Genomic DNA, 21,196 nt, shown 5'->3' with positions numbered 1-21,196 from the left:
CTCCAGAATGCAGTGAACATAACCCTCTTTTCATAGTGGGAAAACAAATTACTTCTTGAATAAAGCCGCCTCAAACTCTGCTTGAGCACCTACTCCTGAATATCTTTATACCAAGGAAACATGCTTAATTATTCTTGAGTAATTTTGCTTGCTGGACTGCAATCCCTCAAATTAATGCTATGTGGGACTTTGTTGATGATGTCGTTTTTTCATTTGAAATGATGCCAGGGAGCAGGTTTCCCTCTTCCATCTTCCCCCCCTCCACCTTTGACTTTAAAGCAGATTCTCTGTTCCTTACATAAACACTCCTCCAAGATACTTTTACAGAGTGGCATGTGCACCATGAGCCAGAAATGGCATTAATGCGTTTTTCTTCTGCAGCTTTGGCATTACGTGCATCTAATGTGAATGTGTGTTGCCTCGGAGAATGCTCTGTTTTATATTCCTGCATCTGATTTTGTGCAGCTGGGAAGCCACAATTCGCAGGTGGTTGGTAAGCTTATTAGATTATTCATAACTGGTTTTATTTCTCTTATTTCCTTTTTTTTTTTTTTTTTTTTTTAATAATTAAAAACATGTGTCAGAGGAGGCCCATGATGATTAGAAGCACTGCTGACATCTATTTCCCGCTTACCTTTTGCTGTTTTCACTCGCGTTATACAGACCTTGGTGCTGGTACTCATACAAGTGTGCCACTTATTCACGTGGACACGGCTCTGAGCCCACACCAGCCAAGTTAACAAGAAATACGTGCTATTCCTGTTGGAAATTATTTTTTTAAACAGGAAGCAAACCATATTTATTGGTAGTTTATCAGGTATTTACTTGGTGAGAAACTTCTGCTGGCAAAGAGCAGCAATCACAGTAATAATTACGATAATGATGATGAATGTTTGGAGTCATTTTTTCTGTTGACCCAAAGCAGCGACAAATTCCGGGCATGGAGCAATTCATCCGAGGAAGAGTTCCTGATCTGTAGTACTCTCGAAACAGGCACATACAAGAAGAAGGGTAAAAATACTGAAGGAGTCGCTGATGGGGTGAAGTTTTGCCAGCAGAAGAGGTCAGCTCCAGACCTCGGTAACATGAATTCCTGGCTGAAATTCAGGCCAGACTACCGGGGTGAAACACACAGCCCTGCAAGCCTCCACCAGGACGGGCCCAGCCATGTGTGATCCAGATAGCAGCTCTGCATCTCCTCCAGAGGAGGACTCCGGTAGCTCGCATGTGGCCTGTTCAACTTCTGCTTCCCAGAGGAGTCGAGGCTGAGTTTTCAGAGGTGTTGAGCTTTGACTGGCTCACAGTCAGGCTGTGTGTTAGCCTTTTAGACAGTCAGACCCTCAAACGCTGAGCTGAATTTTATAGAGTAACTTCTAGGAATGGAAAGTGCTTCGCTGATGTATGTCATCAATGTTTTTTTTTAAGTTGTTTTGTTTATAGAAAATAGAATGTATATGTCCTGAAAACTGGATTTTTAAAGGATTTGTGCATGCAGTGGAAGGAGGAGGGGTGCTGAGATTAATATCAGGAACAGCAGTGGTGACAGGTGCCACAGTGCTGTGGATATGCTGCTTTGGCAGAGGCACAGGCACTCGGTGGTCTTCAAATCTCCTGAACCCCTGTCTTCAGGACAGGCTTCAGGAACGAATCCACAAACCCTTGTGCAGGGGATGATCCAGGACACGTATCGGCCATGGCGATGGGACCTCCTTGCCTTCCTGGTGCACAGAAGCAGCCACTTGCTTGCATAACCCTGCAGGGCTGAGCAGAGCCTCTCTCCAGCTGGTCACCCTGCCCCAAGCATCACCCAGCCCCAGAGCAGTGCACATGCTGCTCCAGCAGGAAGATTTGGCTTCCTCTTCCTCGCTGTGGCTAAGTGACAACTGCCTTTCCCTGCTGGATCCCAGTGTCTCCACAGCAGGCCAGCAACCCCCTCCTTTTCCCCAACTCTTCTGCTGCTAAATAAGTCGGATGATGAAAAGCTTTGTTTTGAAATGTTCCTGGCTTATTTGTGCCCTTCACACGCTGCAGTTTTCTGCATTGTCTCCTTCTCCGCCTTCAGGTCATTTCTTATACACAGGAAACGAGAACAGGATGGCGAAGCTTGCATGAAATATCTCTTCTTGCCTGGGAGAAAACACAGCCTGCTGACTCAGGCTACGCACACAAACAGTCCAAACACTGCAAAATGTATAACCCCACGGCTCCTCCAGCTGCACGTGTTCCCATGTGGACCGTCTGCCACGCCGCGTTTGCACAATCAGCCACGTCAGACATCAGCCACCTTGAAGATCTTCAAAAAAGTCAGGGGAAAAAAGACTTGGGGAAAACACTTGGGAAGGCAGAGGGTGGCTAAGGTTGAGTACACACTTACACCTAGCCTCACCCTAGAAGCTGGAGTTGCAAAATGTGCTGCCTGCGTGGCAAATGTCCCTTTCGTCACGTCTGGTGGGCCTGCGGAGACTGCCACGAGCTGTGCTCCTCGGTGACCTTTCCCTCACAGCCGGATATGAACTTCTTCGCTTCATCCTGACATCTGTGAGCAATCTGAGGCGGCTCCGTGCCACACGGCTTGGTTTTGAAACGTTTCGGTGAGGAAAGCTCGCATGGGATGAGCCGAGCGATGTTTTCCAGTTTGCCACAGGTCTCACCTCTGGTTCCAATCACTTCATGGAAACCAAAAGCATGTCTATTGTGTCGGGAAAGGCAGATGGATGATCAGAGGGGAAGCCAGATTTACTCGGCTATTCCCCCTCTACCCCCTGCCCCCCTCCCAGGGCTCTTCAAACTTGTCCAAATTCCTGCTTCTCAAGTGAGAAGCTGCTGGGAGGGCTTCATTAAGTAGCCATAGAAACACCTAAGGAAAAGGAGCAGCCTAACAGCTGACTTACATGGAAGTGAGGCAACAAATCTGGCTTTCATCAGGGCAATCTGGAGTCATTCTGGAATTTTATTTTGCAAACACCAGTCTCCTTGCCCTAGAGTTACCTGCATTTCCAGCTGAAGGTTCAATCCTCCTTTTCCACTCGTGGGCTTGGCATTTGGAGACATTTCCTGGAGCCTGAGGAGAGGAGGACAGCAAACACAGGGCTGTCTGAGATGGCCCACATAGCCCACAGAGGCCGCTGATGGTGTCACTCGTAAGAACAAGCTTTGTTGGCTTAATCAAGGCCAGATTTCCTGGCAGGGCTGGGATCCTGCAGACAGCACATCCAGCCTGCCCGGATGCATCCCATCCGGTGTACACTGTCCCCATGCATACCCTGCCTGCCTCTACCACCAGTAATGATGCTCCCACTGATACCGGGAATAAAACTCTGATTAACCTCAGTGAGATCAGACTTCCTTCTGCTCGGAGTGATTTTGAAAATCCCACCGTGGTTGTCTCACCTCCTTGGTCCGGGGCCTCCCCCGACAATGCTATCACCTGCTTTGCCTGCACAGGAGGTGGAGGTGGTTTGCAGCCCTCCCAGCTGCACCACGCCGACTTTTCCTGGAGCACAAAGCTGCCCCAAGGTTTTGCTGCAGCCTTGAGCTACTGGAAGCTGTTGGGCAGCCCGCATGCTCCTCTCGTGTTTCAATCCTAGGTTGCTTGTCTTTTGCAACTTGAGCTCAGCTTGAGTGGTAGAAAACACAGGAAAAAAGGAAGAAAAAGCTTTCTCTTCCTTTCTCCACCCCTCTTCCTCATGGGCACTGATGCTCACCCACATTTCCCAAGCACTTTCTCTGCTCTGTTTTCATGGAGTCAAGGAAGCGACTCGCTCCTTGGAATTTACATGCCTTTGAGGTAGTGGCAGAGCAGCTTTGAGAGATGAATCCTGCTCTCTGTTGCTGGCTTTGTGGCTAGCTTGGCAGACCATGGGAGTGCGATTTTGCAGCTCAAACTGCAGCCTTTTTGTGTCACTGCCTGAGCTGACACCTTGCCTTTGAAATGGAGAAGGTGGCAAGTGGTTTTTATCCAGTATCTTGAGCCTTAATCCAACTTTTGCAAGGGATTCAGGATTTTTGTGGGCAGCTTCTTTTTTTTTAATCCTTCCCCTGACCCACTTTGCTGCTGTGCTTGGATAAATAATTTCTGCAGGGTAGGAAGTGCAGCCAAAGTAAGTAGCTTAATGTCTTTTCTCAGTAAAAAATCATAAAAATTATCAGTCTCAGATTCACTTCAGCAGTAAATTAAAACTATCACAAACAAAAACTGCATAAAAACCCTGGCTCCAAAGTGGTTAGTACCTTCCTGCGTTACTTATGCTCGTGCAATATACAGTTGTGCTTTCAGCTGGAGTACAAAGGCAAAGCTGGTGTTAAATCTGGAAGCAGTTTTCACCCAAACTTCACCCGGTGGCCTCATCAGTCTCATATGATCAATTTGACCCATGTTGTCCTGGCAGAGCTGAATGCAAAAGGCAGTGATAGAAGATGCCACATCACATTATTTTCTGGGGGAATTCTGGAAGCGAAGGGACATGTTACTGCCTGCTAGCCCAGGCAGCTTGCAGAGCAGAGGCTTCAATATCTCAGTGTTTGCTTTTGAATCCCAGAGACACCTCACCTCCACTGAGCAGAGTGCGATGGGATTCCTCTCCCAGTGCACAGCATCTCCTGCAGCTAAACAGCCCAGCATCTTCTTACCTAAGCCTTTTGCAAAGAGAAAACCAACAGGATCCGTCCATCTCTGACACGGCACCAAGTACAGAGGCACTCTGTGATTTCCTTCCCCTTCCAGCCCTCTGTCTTTTTCCATTTGGTCCTTAGGTGGTGTCGTTAGGAGGTTGTTTTTTTTTTCCTGTGAATGTTAGAACTGGTCACCAGATACTCTTATCCCCCACGGCCGTTACCTGATCATTTCTGCACACACTGCCGGGACTCCAAAGTTCCTCATCTGTAGATCTTAAGAAGCCTGAAGTTATGTCTTTCTTTGCTGGCTCCAGATAATCAGGTAAAGCTTTGTCCATGCCCCAAGGACGCATAATAAAATAAACAGTGAAATTCAGATAAACTGGAGGAGAAACATAACCTCAAACTCATGTTTGGTTAATGCAAACAACGCTGACATTTTCACTTGTCATTAAATTTCATCTGATTCACTGTGTTGTCCTACCTTGCCTCTATGACAGTGAAAACCATTACGGTATTTTTTAGTACCTTAAGCCAACCTGGTAAGGAAATTTCATTTCTTCTCATCCACACTTGTGGTTAAAAATCCCTCCTCCATAATGGAAAAGACTGTGAAACACTTACTCATCTGCCCCAATAAAAGCCTTTCTGGGGATGAAAGGGAAAAGGAGTAATGTTTTCCAGCACTCACCAGATCAATTAACTAGAATTTCATATGAAATTTTAATTCATCATATAATTTTAATCCTAGAGACCTGATCCGGGGAGGATGATGCTTGTGGGTCATATATCACGCACGCACCAAATGCTGCTCAGAACAACAACCACACAGAATTTACTAGGGGTTACTTTGCCCTTAGCTATTTCTTGCATCCACTTATTGACATATGGATATATTGATATATCCACACATATATATATTGCAAATCCCCTCGAGCATCATCTGCCCACCACCCTGGTGCTCCCAGAATGCCAGCAGAGAGAAACCACCTGAGGGGCCCTCCATGTCATCTTGAACAGGGTCTTTTGGGTTTATCCTTTGAGTTTGGAACCCCCTCCGTGGGGTCCATTGCATTTGGGTCCCTCAAGGGTTAGGATTTTGCAGGTCCTTGGGTGAAGAGGATGCCTGGTGAGCACCAGGCAGGTGCAGAGCACGGTGGGCTCTGGCCTGGGGCCAGCCCTCCTCCTTCCCACGGCTGCGTGCTCACTGCTCCATCAGCACAGATTTATTTCCATGCTCGATTTGTAGGAATAAAAGAGCCAGATAAGAAATATGTTTTTAATACTAATGTCACCAGTGAATGCTGAGGATCTTGATATCAGCCATTAAGTAAAAGCAGGGGTGGAATGAGCATCATTTGTCTGTTGCCAGCTTCTCTCAACTGGCTTTCATTTAGATGAGGGAAAAAAAAATAAAAAAATCATTGCTATCCAGGTAATAGTGAAATATATTTGTTGTCAGCAACAGGTCAAAATGCAGAGATACATTATTCTCAGCAAGCTGACTTCACATTTTCTGAGCTAAATGCTGGATCCTTTTCCTCAATTATTCACATATGTTTTCTGCTTTAATAATAACCCACATGCTGTCTCCTAAAGAAAGCTTGCAATTTACAGGCTTCATGATCTTCACCCAGAACACACGCATCTGCTCGGCCATTTCTTGTTCCAGAGGCTGAGCCAGTGAACCACAGAGATGACATTAAGAAAGGTGCCAGTATAAAGTGCATCCTGATAAATATATATATAATTATAAAAAGAGATTGCAAGTGAGAAATGTTGTGATGTCACAACTTCAGCAGAGAGACCTAAATAAGAAACAAAAGCAAGCCTGATGGTCACAGTGTAATAGCTAACCGATGTTTTCCCCCAGCACAAAAACACTCCATCATTCAGCATGTTTGGAGGCGTCTGCCACTGTGTTCCAGCACAACGTACTGCATTCCACTGTGAAATAGCATGTATGTAACCTTACATGACAAACGGTCATGCTTGCTGCTTAGCAAGTGCTCGGAGACTTTGATGTAGAGTTTTGTTTGGTGCGCGGCATGTGACAGCAGCACTGCTTGGGTAAACAAGTATGTGCTCTGGTCTGAACAAACACGTTGCTTCTGCTGCGAGTGCCGGAGCTGCATGGCAGATGTCTGTCTTTCCTTCTTGTTCTCCTTCTTTCTTCCACCCTCTGCTTGAGCCCTTCTGCAAAGCAGATTATTTCTCTGCCCACATAGATCTGGACTGTTTTTCTATCAGCTCGGTTGATGCGTTTTCTTACCCCCTTGAATTCTGCGTGGGTGCAAGAGTTCACCTTCAGAACAGAAAAGGAAAAACCGAAACAGTAAAGGTGAGCTTGCCTGGGGTAATGCCTCGTTCATTGTACACTGCTGCAGAGTCACCACACAATGATCAGAGCCACGGTCAGCTCCTACAGCTGGTCTGTAACAGAGGTGCTGTGGGTCTGTTACCCCATCTTATAAAACATAATGTTCCTAAGGGTGGAGTTTGTCTAGGAGAAAGGGAGTTCAGTCACAGTAGATATGCATAGAAGCAGGAAAGTGGTAAAATCTCCCGCTCGTGTCATCGTTCACCTCCCGTTTTCAGCTCCCTGGCAGCAGGAAGGTGCCAGCTCAGGAGACACCTCTGTGATGGGTGACGTTGTGCTCGCTGGTGTTACAAATCCCCTTGTCAGGCTTTGGATCCAGAAACCCGGGTTGTTCACCGGTGGGGGTTTCGGTTTCTGATAGAAAAAACAAACGTTTTGAAAACACAGATGGCATTCGTGTAACCAAACCCCACGTCCTCCCTGGAAAAAAGTTCAGCGAGAGATTTTTGAGCAGCACCAAATACACTTCCAGCCACAATGGCTGAGTGATCCCCCAAAGATGAAAGACCAAGGAGCTTTGGGTTCCCCTCCTCCTGTGCATCACCTCTTGGTGAAGCCTGGGCAGTCAGGCATTAAACAGTGTCCTGCCCACACTCTCTAAGTGATCACTTTCAAGTGTAATGCAGTAAACCCTCATATTATTTCCATATGTCCTGCTGCCGGAATATTTTGCAACTGATTCATGATGAAAAAAAAAAAAAAAAAAAAGGAAAAAAAAAAAAGAAAACAACTTATAAACACATTATCTTGACAGAAGCAATTCTTGAAGTAGTAGGACATACAATAGCAGAGACTTTGAAAGGAGGTCATTATTATCCAGTAGCGTTTTTCACTGGATGTCCATGAAATTTATGTCAATGAGTCACATCCTTTGAAAAGAAGGAATGAAAAGTGCCCTGTAGGACAGGTGAGCTCCTCCCCGAGCCTCCCCATGCCTATTTAGCTCTGGAGCTGTTTGCAGCCCTGCCAGCGAGGCTATTAGCTGAACAAGCCACAGATCCAGATGCCTCGGCTGGGAAAGAAAATGATCCAAGCTTCGCCATATGGGTTTTGCTACAGCTGCGGCCGCAAGTGCTGACTCCTTTGCTGGAGGACGCAGAGGGGCCAGATGGAAAGAAAAGCAACACTGCCGCTGCTGCCCACAAAACCGGACGGTTTGAGGCAGCCGGCGGTGAAATGGCACGCATATTTCTGACAGCACGTAACTGGACGTGGGAGCACGGCTCCGGGGGCGATGCGGCGCTTGGGAGCTTCCAGGGTTGTGTACAGGATGCAGAAGCCTCAAGGTCTGCCAGTGCAGGCCTCCCGGCTGTTCCCTGCTAGGCTGGAAGTTGTTTATTTGATGTGAGAACATCTCCATCCTCTGTGCTAGGACTGGTTTTGATGCTTAGGATTCTCCCTCTCTATTTTTTTTTGTACTTCAAAATAATGACCTGTTTCTGGGTGACCACCGTGAGACTCCATCGAAGGACCTGCTTTCTGGAGAAGGCTGAGCACAAGTTCCTCTGCAAACCCCTGCCTGGCAGAGATGCTCACCTCTCCAAAGCAAGACATTTCAAAAGTAACTGTTGTGCCCAGCCTGGAATTATCCACAAATAACAATCCTCGTATTACATATAATTTCAAAGCAGATCCAAAGCTGAATGGCAGAGCTGGCCTGGAAATCCTGTACACCCACCCGAGTAGGGTAGACAGGTCCCAGGAGTTCAGCCGTGTCCTGCAGATCTCTTGGCTTTCCATAAAGAAATTTTGTTACTGCTTAAACTGGCAAATCCATGAAAAGACCCCTCCTTTACATGTCCATGTATTTGCTTCCCATCTTATGGAACTGCATCCCTATCTTTAGACAGGGAGTCTGAAAGATAACTAAAGCTAGTGGGGAAATAATACTGCATTAACTGCTCAAAACATCTGAGAGGTGCTGGGCAGATTGTGTTTTCAGCGTGAAGGCTGGTTCAGCTCTTTGTGAATTTGTAGTAAATCAGCACTTCATAATAAGAACAAATGTTTCATTCTCACTTAAAAATTACTACAGTTAGAAGCTTGTAATGTGTAGTTTTCATGCAGGGGTTACATGACGGGAACTTAAATCTGTTCCATTTTCATCTGTAATTTAAAACGTGTCATTTTGATCGATGAATTAGTAAAGGAACCCAGGATAATTTTGAAACTACCAGCTTAGTAAAGTTGCCTGACCTTGCAAATAACCTTTTCAGTTTAGAAGCCTTTAATAGCTTAACTATTAGCTAATCTCCTGGGAAACTTTTTCCCTGGGCAAAACTAGTATGGAAATATAACACCAGTAATAAGGTTTCCATCTTTCTTCTATCTTGATCTTTTTAATTAATTGCCACTCAGTAAAAACATAGACTGGGAGGCAGGGGATAAAAATCTTTGCAAGGGGAGGGCAGGAGTTAACTGCAGACTGTTTCTATCCTTTACCTGCCCTTTTTGCATAGATTCATTAGGTGCTGAAAGATATTAGCAATTGTTAAGGTACAACTGCTGCTTGATTGTTTGACGCTTTTGGCTGAAAGCTGTGAAATCGATCATTTTGTTATGGAAAAAAGGCGCTCAGTGCCTACCAGGAGCAAACATTTTAAATACTTGAATGCTTTGTAGAGCACCTCAGCAGGCCCCTGGGAGCTTTTGTGTTACAGTCGTGTTGGTGCTGGTTCTTGGGTTTTGTGGGTTATTTCTGGAAAAGACTTTTCCAATGTGTGGGGTTTTTTTTTTGTTTGTTTGTTTGTTTGTTTGTTTGTTTTTCCTTTTTTTTCCTACGGGCAATCACGGACTGCAAATATTTGATTTGCCAGAAGAAAAGCAACGAACAAGGAGTTTAGAGGACAAGGTAAAAGTTCAATGCCCAGGTGACACATGGACTAGCATCTAGTCCAAAACAGGCCATAAGTTCCTGAGCATCCTATTTAGTTTATTTTCCCAAAGTTTCAATTTTACATATTTTACCCAGCCCTCTAAAAAAAGTACCACATTGAATTGTTGGGTGGTTCTCCCTATCTCCTTACCCAGTGGATGAAGGGGTTCGAGGTTATGATTTTGCTTTATGTGCATCTTTTTCCATGCTGTTTGGAGAAAAAAAAAAATAAATAAATAAATAAAATAAATAAAATAAAATAAAATAATAAAATAAAATAAAATAAAATAAAATAAAATAAAATAAAATAAAATAAAATAAAATAAAATAAAATAAAAATAAAATAAATTTTCTAGGCCAGCATGGTGATACCCTTGCATTGCTTTAGCTCTCTCTGCCAGCCCAGCTCCAGACTCAGCTAACACTCTTTCCAGTAAGGACAGGGGCACCACCGTGCCAAGCACCCAGGGAAGACTTGAATATCTGTTGTGCTTCAGGTGCACACATTAGTTTTGGGGAGGGCATAGCTTGAAGAGCTCAGTGAAATCTTCACTTACTTGCAAGCATCTTTTGCTGAGATAAAGATCATCAACCAGGCAGGTTGAAGGCACAAATTATGAAGCTACAGCATGTCTCCTGGATGAAGTCCTAGAGTTTTGGTGCAAGTGAACACAGCTGTGGCTCTTCCCTCAGCCTTATCTTTAACCCCTACAGTTTACTCTACAGGTCTGCGCTTCCAGCTTTTTGGCTACGTGAGTGAGGGTAGGCCCCTATCTCTGTGCCAGCGACACAACCAGCATCTGCTCTGGCACCGCGTGTCTACGCTATTGATCTCCAACCACCTTCTTCCCCGCTGAGACTGTGCAGACACGCACCGCATGTGATTGACTGCGCGCGGGGTCCTGCTCTGCGGGCTCTGTTTTTACTGAAAATGAGCTTCATCCTTGCTCGGCGACTGGTGTTGCCTGGTGACCTTTGAACCAGCACTTAAGCCCCTGGAGCACAGAAATTAGACTTCAGTCTGGAAGGACCTCTGCTCCAACAGATGACCTGTTATTTTATCTTGAGCAGCGGCAGCCGTGGAGGAGCGTTGGCACATGGCTTTTAGAGCTAATCACTCACTCGCTTTGAGGAGAGCAGGAATTTCACTCCCTCCCCCTTCAGCAACCTGGGACTTTATTGCATGTCTGGATCATTTCAGGCTGATCCTTCCTTAACTATTCCTGTTTATTTCTCCTGGGCCCAAACTTTTGATATAATGACTGGACCTCTCTAGCACACATGATGAAGGCTCTTCACCTGAGCTCATTGAAAATACACCCTTCCCTACTGCAGGTCCTGGTTATGTCCCTGAGCCCACCTGCAGTGTATTTCATCCTTCTGGGAACTCGCCACCAAGCCCTGAGTTTCCCATACCCAAATCCTCTCTTCTTGCCTCTTTCAGTATCATTCATCCTTGATGATGCACAGGAGGCAACCAAGGAAGAGGTGAAAAGAAGCAGGTCCCCCACACCCTTTCTCTCCTATCAAGCACTCAGGGAAAGCCTGAGGCTACAACTAAATTAGATAAGGGAATTTCAGTTTTTCATGCCCTGAGGCTCCTAAACTTTTAGTCCAATTCTGCTCTGCTTAACAAGGGCTCCCCTCCTAGATTGGAGTGTGAAGTAGCAAGACCCAAGCTTCTGTCTCAAGAAAATGACAAGTGCCATACCTAGCTGAGCTATCTTGACACTCAAACCAAGAGCTCTTGTGTTTGACACTATCCCAAAGCTAAGGTTGCCATTTCTCCCAGCAGGCCTACCAAGCCTCTTGAGGTTACAGAGCAGAATAAATGTGGTTTGTTGACTAGAAAGTGCTGCCAGTCCCTGGGAAGGGCTGAGGTTTTTTGGAGGGTGGTAGGAGAAAAAAAAAAAAAGAGGAAGAGAGGGAGAATGCTATGCGTAAATCCATTAGTAATGTGTCCAAACAACCCCCAAAACTTGTGCAAGAGCAATGGTGAAGAGGGTGAGCACCACAGCCTCTCCAGCCTCCCTCCCATCCCATTAGGGTCAAGCCAGGCTTAAGATCTCCCCAGGGCCACCAGGCACCACCTCCATCCATGAGGAGAGCTGGGCTTGTGGGTCAGGCCCTGAATTGGCTCCTCCAAGCAGGTGTTGATGGCAGGTTTACTCTCACCTACCCGATGCCAACACAGGGTCCCAGCTTGGAGGCTCCCAGAAGGCAGGATGAGACCCCATGGGAGGAGAAGCAGAGCCTGGCATGGCCTTTGGGTCTTGCTGGTTGTGTTGCTGGAGGCAGTTACTGTCAGAAACATGCTCAGAGATGTGCAACATCCCAGGAAACAGAAGAAATGAACCTGTTGTTTCTGTCCAGAGAGTCTCAAAGTGGTGTATTCTCAGCGTGTCAGCTGCCACCTCCTTCTTTCACCTTACCACACTTATGGCAAGCCTGCATCTCTGGTCTCCACAGGGTTATCCCTGGACTAATTTTACCAGACGAGTGCCTGGTCCAAACACTGGATGCACACACACAGCTTTCTTGGAGGTCTGTGAGCTAATGGGCCTCTACCTGTCCTCCCAGCAAGCTGCACGGCAACCCACAGAAAAGCCATTTAGCAAAAATGCCGGGCTGAAATGCTCCTGTCTGGTTGGGGACATTGCAACTGCAGAGGAGAATTCATGGGCTCTCGCAGAGGACTGCACTCAAAGTAAATAATATTATTTTAGAAAACAAAATTCATTTTGCAGCCTGAGACCAACTGCAACAGGATACAAGGTGGGGGGAAAAAAAGTAAAAATGCCTCGCCCCCAGGGCTATTTATTATTTATACACCACCGTGCCTAGATAAACTCCCCCTTGAAAGAGGAGGACGAAAATAATTCTGCAATGTGGAAACAAACTGCCTATTTAAAGTGATTTTCTGCCTGAATGGCCTCATTATAAAAACAGCCTGCGTGCAATAACTTTTTACCTTTTTCTACGTTATCCAATGAACTGCTTTTTGTCACTCTCACCAGCTCAGCGCTTTCATGCAGCCACCTTGGTGGAAGGCCTCCGCGGTTTCCTTAGAAACGTCTTCCTTCCTGGAGGTTGACCCACGGTGGTTGAGGCAGAGAAAGCCCTGGAGAGGCCCTGTTCAAACAGGAAAGAGCAGACAGTTTAATGGCCAGCTTTGCAGCTCTATTCCTCCACAGTTTACAGTAGTTGGGAGCTATAAAAAAAAAAAAAAAATCATAACGAATGTTGCTTTATTTTACTTTGTGTTGGTGTTTTTTGACAAAACGTGATGGGCCACGGACTGAATCTGGAGCCCGTGGGCTGTTGTTGGGCCTTGGTGGGTTCGCTTGCCAAGTGCTGGTGCCTGGGAGATGGCTTCCCGTGCTCAAATAGGCCTCGTCCTTTGGAAAAAAATGCGTGTTCTTGAGCTTATAGGTACATTCATAAGTCAGTAGCAGAAGGAAGCCAGTCTGAGAAGCCATAAATAATGTCACCTTTCAAGTGTTTAGCAGTGCTTGTATGTGAATGCTCCGCGATGTCCATGCAGGAATGAAAGGCTGGTGTCCAGCAGTGCAGGAGGGAGCTGGGACAAGCACTTATCAGGGCTGGGTGTTATGGCATGAGGCTTATCCATAGCTCTGCTCGAGGCCTTACACTTGTTCACAGGCACAGGAATCCACTGCACATGCTGATGGCTGCTATTGGCATTGCTGGGGACGTTGCTGGTAAAGCTGGAGGAGGCTTCAGGGTGACCCCTGTGTGAAAGGAGCTGGTTGAGAGCTTTCCTCCTTGTACCTCCTACAAAGTCATCCCCACCTGTCTAAGACACCAGTGAGAGCAGCCCATAGCACAGATCACACAGATATTTCACGTTTGCAGCTTTCTTGCATTTTCTTTTCACTTCCAGAGGATCTGGTGAAGTCCCAGAGTTACGCTAAGCCCTGGGTGCTTGACACTGCCTAAATACCGATGGCATCTTCCAAATGGGGACAGGCAGCTTGGGGTGACCTGGGACCACCTGCAAAAGCTGTGTAAAGCCAGCCTGAGGGGGGGGCTGGCTTTCCCCAGCAGGGGATGGTGCCCACCTGTGTGTACTCCTGAACTCCCTCATGTATGCAAAGGCTCTGTTATTTCTGTCTATAATGCACTGGCTCAGCTGCTAAATTTGTAAAGAAATTTTTGTTGCAAGGGCTGGGCAGAAGCAGAGAGGAGTGACATAAAGAGGTTCAAAAGGGAGGACTGTAATTAGCTACAACAAAAGTAAATTGCTCAAGAGCATGTCTCTTAATGTTTTTAGTAGCAAACATCATGGAGAGCAGGTTTCTCAGGCCAAACAGGAAGGAAAACAAACAAACAACTACAGGCAGCTAATTCACAGGCTTTTAGAAGTCAGGTTATCAACCAGGGACCCAGAGACAGGAACTGATGAAGCACAAAACTCCAGGGAAACAGATGAGGTTTCCAAAGAACACAAACACATAAAACCCTAAGATGTACATTTATAAATAAATCCAGGAAAGAGCAGGACACCTGATTCCCAGGCTGAGATTTACAAGCTGGAAGAAGAGCCTTCAGACTCTTGATTCACACAGTTAAAATCTGGAAGTGTTTGAGGAGGTAACTTGGATATGTGCACATTGTTGATAAGGCAAATAATGTTAGTGAGAGTGACTGCTTCTGGCCAGGGTGTGACAGCAGAAGAGGAGGGCAAAGAAAAGCTGAAGAATATATAGAAATGTGGAGGCCAAGCATTAGACAACTCCGCTGGACAGTGATAGCTATGGAAGAATGTCCCGCAGCGCTGCCCACAATCTTTAGGGCAGAAACACCACTATTAAATCAAATCAGAAACCACAAGGCTCTTGAGAGATGCTGAGCTGTGCTTTGGGATGACCTGCCATTAGCTCCCATTCCTTTCCAAGCACTTCCCAACCTCCAGACCGTTTGTATTTTCAGTGACATAGTAATGGATAGGGTTTAATACCTACAGGCAAGAGTTAAATGCCCTCTTGGCGATGTGTAAATTAGTGAGTGGACAGTTGCTCCAGAGAGAAATGGCAAACAAATATTTATTAGTTGTTTCAAAGAACCACAGCCATAAAACTCTGTCTTTTGACTGCAGAAGTGTTTGTGTTTTTACTGAAACCAATGCTAAAGGTGATGGTTTTACTCCTGACTGAGGTAACATGTATAACTCTGATTTACTGCCTTCATCTAATAAGAAAAAAAGAAAAAAAGAAAAAAAAAAATAAACAGAATGTGTTTTATTTTGCTCTGCTTTTGCAGTATACAAGGAAGATGCCAAAAAGGAAATTAAATACCATTTTATTTGAGCAAAATTATTGTTGATTTCACTAAAATATCAGATTTTGTGACCTATTTGCTTTGTATCAAAGTAATCACTGACTTCCTGGGCAAAGAGCTTTAGCTAAGTGATGGTGTAGTGGGACAAATGGTGTAGCCAGGAAGTTAACAGGGGCAGCATGAGCATTGGACAGTGTTACAGGAGTTAATAATGGATCCAGTACTGCTTAACAACTCCATTAACAACCTGGAGGTAATGGGCATAAATTGCAATACAGAAAATTACACTTGCTGAAACACGGTATTTTTTTTTCCATTTGGAAAAAAAAAATAAATAAATAAAAACTTTTTTAAAGTGAGGATGGATGGATGGACACTGGACCAGGTTGCCTAAAGAGGTTGTGGGTTCTCCATTGTTTATGTTCTAAGCTATCTAAGGCATCATCTAAACTAAAAAAAACAAACACCCTGTAGTTAGGCACATAATTACCCAGCATAATATTTGGAAATATTGAGTGGACATAAGTCGTTAGGTTCAGTGGGGACCTCAAGTAAGGTAAAACACTGTCCAGCAGGAATGAGGTCATTGGAATATAAGGATACAGACAAATTCTTGCAGCCCCGTATAGATATCTTAAACATATGTTTATGCTTATGTAACATAACGTGACATACATGAAACACATTTACATATCCTAAATTACAGTGACTTCTAATAAGATCCGTGCTAGACAATGAGCAGTTGGCGTTAGGTGAATAATTCAGTGTTAACTTTTTCCTTGCATTTTACAGTGTCACTAGAACCTAGCGTGATTTGCTCAAGGTTAACTTACAGAAAGAGTTGTTTCTAAACCCATATATAGGTTTTTAGATGGGAGGTTAGACATAGAGGCACCAGACACTGATGAGGGATAAGGAAATGATGGAAGCTGTCATTCAGCAAGGAACCTGGGTATGTGCCATGGCTGACACTTCTGAGTTTACTCCAACCTACCTGCAATAAGTGGCTGAATGGTCCGAGCACACACAATGAGGAGTAGAATATGCACAAAGTGTGCTGTTTTCTCACTCCCACCCAGAAATAACAGTAACTGCTTCTTGATCTGAGGGCTGTGGTTTAGTATGAATTTACAGAAGATCATGCCATGTACACTTCAGTGCAGCCTTTGAAATAACTTGTGTTTCAGTGACCCCAGCATCCTGAGTCAACTTAGTTAAGGAAATATGCACCAAGAGGTCATAAAAGAGGCCAGGCCCTCTGCAGCTCTGCGGAGACACACCAGTGCCTGGAGACAGCCATCCTTCAGGCTCTGGTTTCATACAATTTCTCTCTTATCTCCATGGATTGAACAGCCATACTAAAACTGGCACTCTTTTACATAGATGATCTCTAAATACTTGGCTTGGGGACTGAAACAAAACAAGGAGAATATCCTGATGATTCAGAATGCAAAAGAAAGTTCAGTGATGATTACCCTCAGCAAGAACGTCCCTGATCTCCAGGGAAACTGGTTTTGAGCTTGAGATGGGGAAAAAAAAAACAGTCTGTTTACAGTGAGGGAACTCATTCTTTTCTGTATGCATGTGTGAGTAGCGGCTGAAGTATTTCATTGCTCTGTGCTTGCTAATTCACCTTTCAGCTGAGACCATGACAAAAAAATGCCATCCCCAAAGGAAAATGTCATTTATTTCTGGGAAGACATGAATTAACGCAAATTAAAATCCTATTTGCATAATTCACTTGGAATTCTAGTTGAAATCCTTTTGCAATCTTAATTACACCATTTGTTTCTCATTTAATTGCAATTGCTCAATGCTCCTGAATCAAGTTAAAAAGGAAGAGCCGCTGTGTGACTTCTCCATGAGACACCTAAACCCGGACGGTTCCTTCCTGGGCAGCTCTGAGCGTGTGTCATCAGGCAGCTGGCCCCAGCCTCTCCGGGCAATGCATTCCCCTTTCTCCCTTAGGACACGTGAGCATGAAATCCTAAATACCCCTGTGCCTCCCCAGAAGCCAAGTCACCCAGGTGCCTTCAAGGGAAATTTTACAAAATGAGAAGGGGGGGAAGAAAAATAACTCCAGGATGAATGTAGATGAGCTGTTATTAGTAACGAAAATCCTTTTATTAACCCCTCCCAGTCAGCTTTGGTTCTGCTGGGGAGGGGGAAAGTTGTAAAGATAACTGCAATACATTGAAGGGACTAACTCTGTGTGCAACAAGCCATGACACATAAGATAAATCCCTAGGGACTCTCTGCCTGTTTACAGTACTTCCAGATAAAACAACCGGGCTGCCACCATGGGGAGACTCCCCTTTTCCAGGAGTGCCAAATCTGGAGCTGAGCAACTCAATTTGTGCCCTGACAGTCAGATCAGCTTTACACGGCCGCTAATCCCCCCAGATTACTTTCCTCCGTGAAGACTACCACTTCATTAGTACAGAAGGTGAATTTTGTAGCAGCACCAAGGTTCGTTCTCATATGTTATCTTTGCCTAGAGAATAGGACTTTTGACATAAACCTGGAAGGTAGTTCAAAGCCTAACAGCATAAACACACATCCATTTTTTGTACTTTAGGAATAGGTAATGTAAGAGTTGAAAGGTGAAGGTTATGGCAGTTCGTGTTTATTTCACCAAGAGCCAAGAGATGGGAAACATCTGGCACTTACACACCATGCAAGTCTTAAAAACAAAGAGACCTAGACTTTAGTCCGGCTGAGCAAGCACTAGGATAAAAGCTAATGACAGGCTGCTTATTTAAAGGGATCATAATACAGAACAGCCATGTAGGGAACCGGGGAGGATTGGGAAGAGGGAAAATGAGGGTAGAATTTAGCTGTGTATTTCCAAGGGTCAGAGCCTGACTTCAGTTACACTCCAGTGTCAATCCTGTCCTCCAGGCCTTACACAGCACCTAGGACCCTCCGGATTTCACCTTTTCCTGATTTCTAACACAGACAGATATCCAAAGCAGACATGCTGCTGATGTATTTCATGTATGACAGTGCAGAAGTCCTTAGGACCAAGGGCTTTCCTGTAGGTGAAAGGAGAGATTCGAGCATAGAAGCAGCAACTCGGGGGGCTGTGATTTGTCACGTCAATGTGAAAAGCTCATCTGTAGTATTGCTTGGGAATGATGGAAGAGCTCAAGCACATTGAAGTGGCCTCCCTGGAGCAAATCTTCACCTGCTTTGTGTCTTCCTGAAAAGGCTTGGCAAAAACAAATGTGCTTTGTAGAATGGGGCTCCTTGCTTTAGAAAGATCCCATGTTCATTTATTGTGATTGCTCCTCTCCAAATCATATCACTCTGATCTTTTATTTTCTTTATCCAACACCAAAAACAAAATAGTCTCTTCAGCAGGGATTCACCCAGAAACTGAAGAGCTGTGACCCTTTCACCCCTTTCCCCATTGTGCATAGACATTGCACTGGTCCTGCTCCTGCCTCTGCTCAGTGGCAGTGGCTGGGCTGTGTGGTCACCCCTGTCTCCCTGACCTAATGTCCTGTCCATATCCCCACACCAGAGATCATATCCCACCACAAAAAAATCATGTAGAACAGAAAAATAGACTTGTGTGTGTGTGTGTGTGATGTGCTACCATGTGTGACCTTCCAGCCAAGGACAGAGATATTACAGCCATGCTATTTCCTTCACACTGCCCTACCCATTGCTTCCACTTGTTGGCAAGGTAAGATTCCAGTCCCAACCCCACAATGACACCGAGGATTGATATTTAATATATCACCACAGTAATGAGGGAATGTGATCTCCTTTTAGGCTTTTAAAGCTAAGCATTGAAAATTGAGCGTTCTCTGCTTTGTAGCAAACGCGCACGAGAGACCTCTGTAATATGCTGTTTTTTCAAGATTAAAGACCTGTCACAGGCGTACAACTAAGCAGCAAAATCCTCTTGATCCCCTAACATGTGATAAGGAAATGATGCCCTAGAAAAAGATTCCAATTTTCAGGGGCTAGGTACATGACAGGCGCACAAGTGCTAATTCTTATTAAGGCTGTGGTTTGCACCCAACTGGAAGATTTGTGGTGTCATACCACCAGTGCCGTGTGCCAGATGAGCATCATGCTGCTAGAGCATAGGCAAGCTCTAATTAACGGGTTCACATTTGTCAAAAAAAAAAAAAAAAAAGGCACCCTAAAAAAAACACTTATAACAGCATTTTTTTTTTTAGCAGATTAGTATCCAACTTCATCTTGGACCAGCTATCTTCTGCCTTTCCACAGCAGGGGTGCAGCAAGCACAGAAGTATAAAGCTGGTATAAATTCCATATCATGTCCCTCGGCTAATTTGACAAAACACAATCATGTGTCCATGCCTGATCCACATTAGATTTATAGTCCTGGGCGAGCTGGTAGTGCACAGATCTGGTCTTAATAATCCTGGAACCACAGCCTAAACCTATTAGCTGGAAGCAGTTATATGATTCTTAATCCTATTTTGTGTCAGAGCAGATGACTGCAGTAAGACTGAGCAGAAATTGCATGTTTTTGCCTAGCTACGCCTGCCTTGGGCCTGAGATTTTTTGAGAGTTTGGGCCATTCCAGGCACTAATCATAAAACTGATGTTTTGAGGTCAGTTTATGGGAATTGAACCTAGATGCCCAAGATCCCAAAGCATGAAGACTTGTCCTGGGGCAAATAGACTCCTTTTACTTGAAAGATGCTTATATTACGTGCAAAGAAATACCATCTACCTTTGTGAATCCACCATAAGAGCAGGATAAAAGCTCCCATGCTCAATGTGATTTGCATGCATAGTAAAGATTGTGAACAGTATTCCCAGAAAACTTAATGGGAGACCTGTAGTGCAAGAGTTCACCATAAAAACTCAGATCCCTTCCTTAGAGTGATTTACCTATACTAAATATCTGAAAATCATAATCATGTTGCTTCCCCAGCAATTAGAAATTTTTATATACTACATTTCTTTAATAATAATAAAACTTTATATATATATATATATTAAAAAGCCATCCCCTTACAAACACATTATTAAATTACAGTTTATAGCTCTTGCAGTGGGGTAAATTATGGCTCTTTTATTAAAGAATTTTATAAAGACTGGAATTTTACCGACATGCTGCTCGCTGCCAATAGCTGGCCAGGCTGCAAAGGTGCAAGTTGCATCTCACAGAGGTCTCCTGTACACCAAGAGGGAATTTCTGTTGGGCTTTCCAAATACAGGGATGCCACAGAAAATATCTCTCAGCTCCAGCTCTTAGCCTCTGATCTTTAGCACCCGTTATCTGTGTTGTCAATGCTGTATGCTCTCTCCCAGGAGCGTTGGGAAATGCGTAGATCCATGGAGGAAAGGACTGTAGCCTGTTGGACTAAATGATTGGACTAAAAGGTCCCTTCCAATCCCTAACATCCTGTGATTCTGTGATTCTGTTACTGGTTTACTCTTGCTGCATTAGTTTGGTTGCTTCTTTGCGAGTGGCCCTGCTTCTCCAGAGGGACTGGCCCACCAGGAGCTCTTCACCTCAAAGCACTTGCACATGCTTATTAAACTGCAAATCATAAATAAAGCATTGGCAACATTCAGGTTGCATAAAGATGCAACAAAAACGCAAACTCGTGTCACCATCCCAGCTATGCCAAGGACAAGTTCGCCTTCAGGACCCGCTTGTCCTCTGTATTGCCCTCCCTGCACTTACAAATTAATGTCGGGGAAAGGAAAATCAAATCCCAGATATTAAATGGAAAACTTAGGCCTTGTTTTGAGTCTGTACTGCATTTTTCCCCTTCTGCAGGCTTGTATCTGCTATCAATAGCTACCTGCTTTTGTGGCTGTGTTGGTTGATGCTGAATTTCACCATGAGAGCAGACCTGCACATGCATGTGGTCACTGAGCCGAAGCTCTGACAGCCTCGCTGGGGGCTGATCCTGCGGGAGAGCTCCTTGTCTCCTGCTCCGAGCAATTTCTGCACACAGCATTTGGCACTCCAACAGGAAATTAAGGGCTGTAGGAAAGCAACCTTTGGCCTTTAATTCACTTTTTAA

At 44.8% G+C, this 21,196-nt stretch overlaps 1 long non-coding RNA gene across 2 annotated transcripts in view; it reads right to left on the bottom strand.

The window, feature by feature from the left end:
- Nucleotides 1–521: 521 nt before the first annotated feature.
- LOC106017510 (uncharacterized) overlaps nt 522–21,196 on the bottom strand; it is a 290,171-nt gene continuing 269,496 nt past the window's right edge. For both annotated transcript variants that reach the window (XR_011810904.1, XR_011810903.1), the window contains 2 exons: nt 12,841–13,001; nt 522–7,348 (listed from right to left, as the gene is read on the bottom strand). This is a non-coding gene — a long non-coding RNA (uncharacterized lncRNA). The remainder of the gene's footprint in view (nt 7,349–12,840; nt 13,002–21,196) is intronic.

This window comes from Anas platyrhynchos, chromosome 8, assembly GCF_047663525.1.
Source record: "Anas platyrhynchos isolate ZD024472 breed Pekin duck chromosome 8, IASCAAS_PekinDuck_T2T, whole genome shotgun sequence".
NCBI classification, from domain to species: domain Eukaryota; kingdom Metazoa; phylum Chordata; class Aves; order Anseriformes; family Anatidae; genus Anas; species Anas platyrhynchos.
Note: the sequence above shows the minus strand (reverse complement) of the source record. Positions and strands in the feature narration are given on the sequence as shown.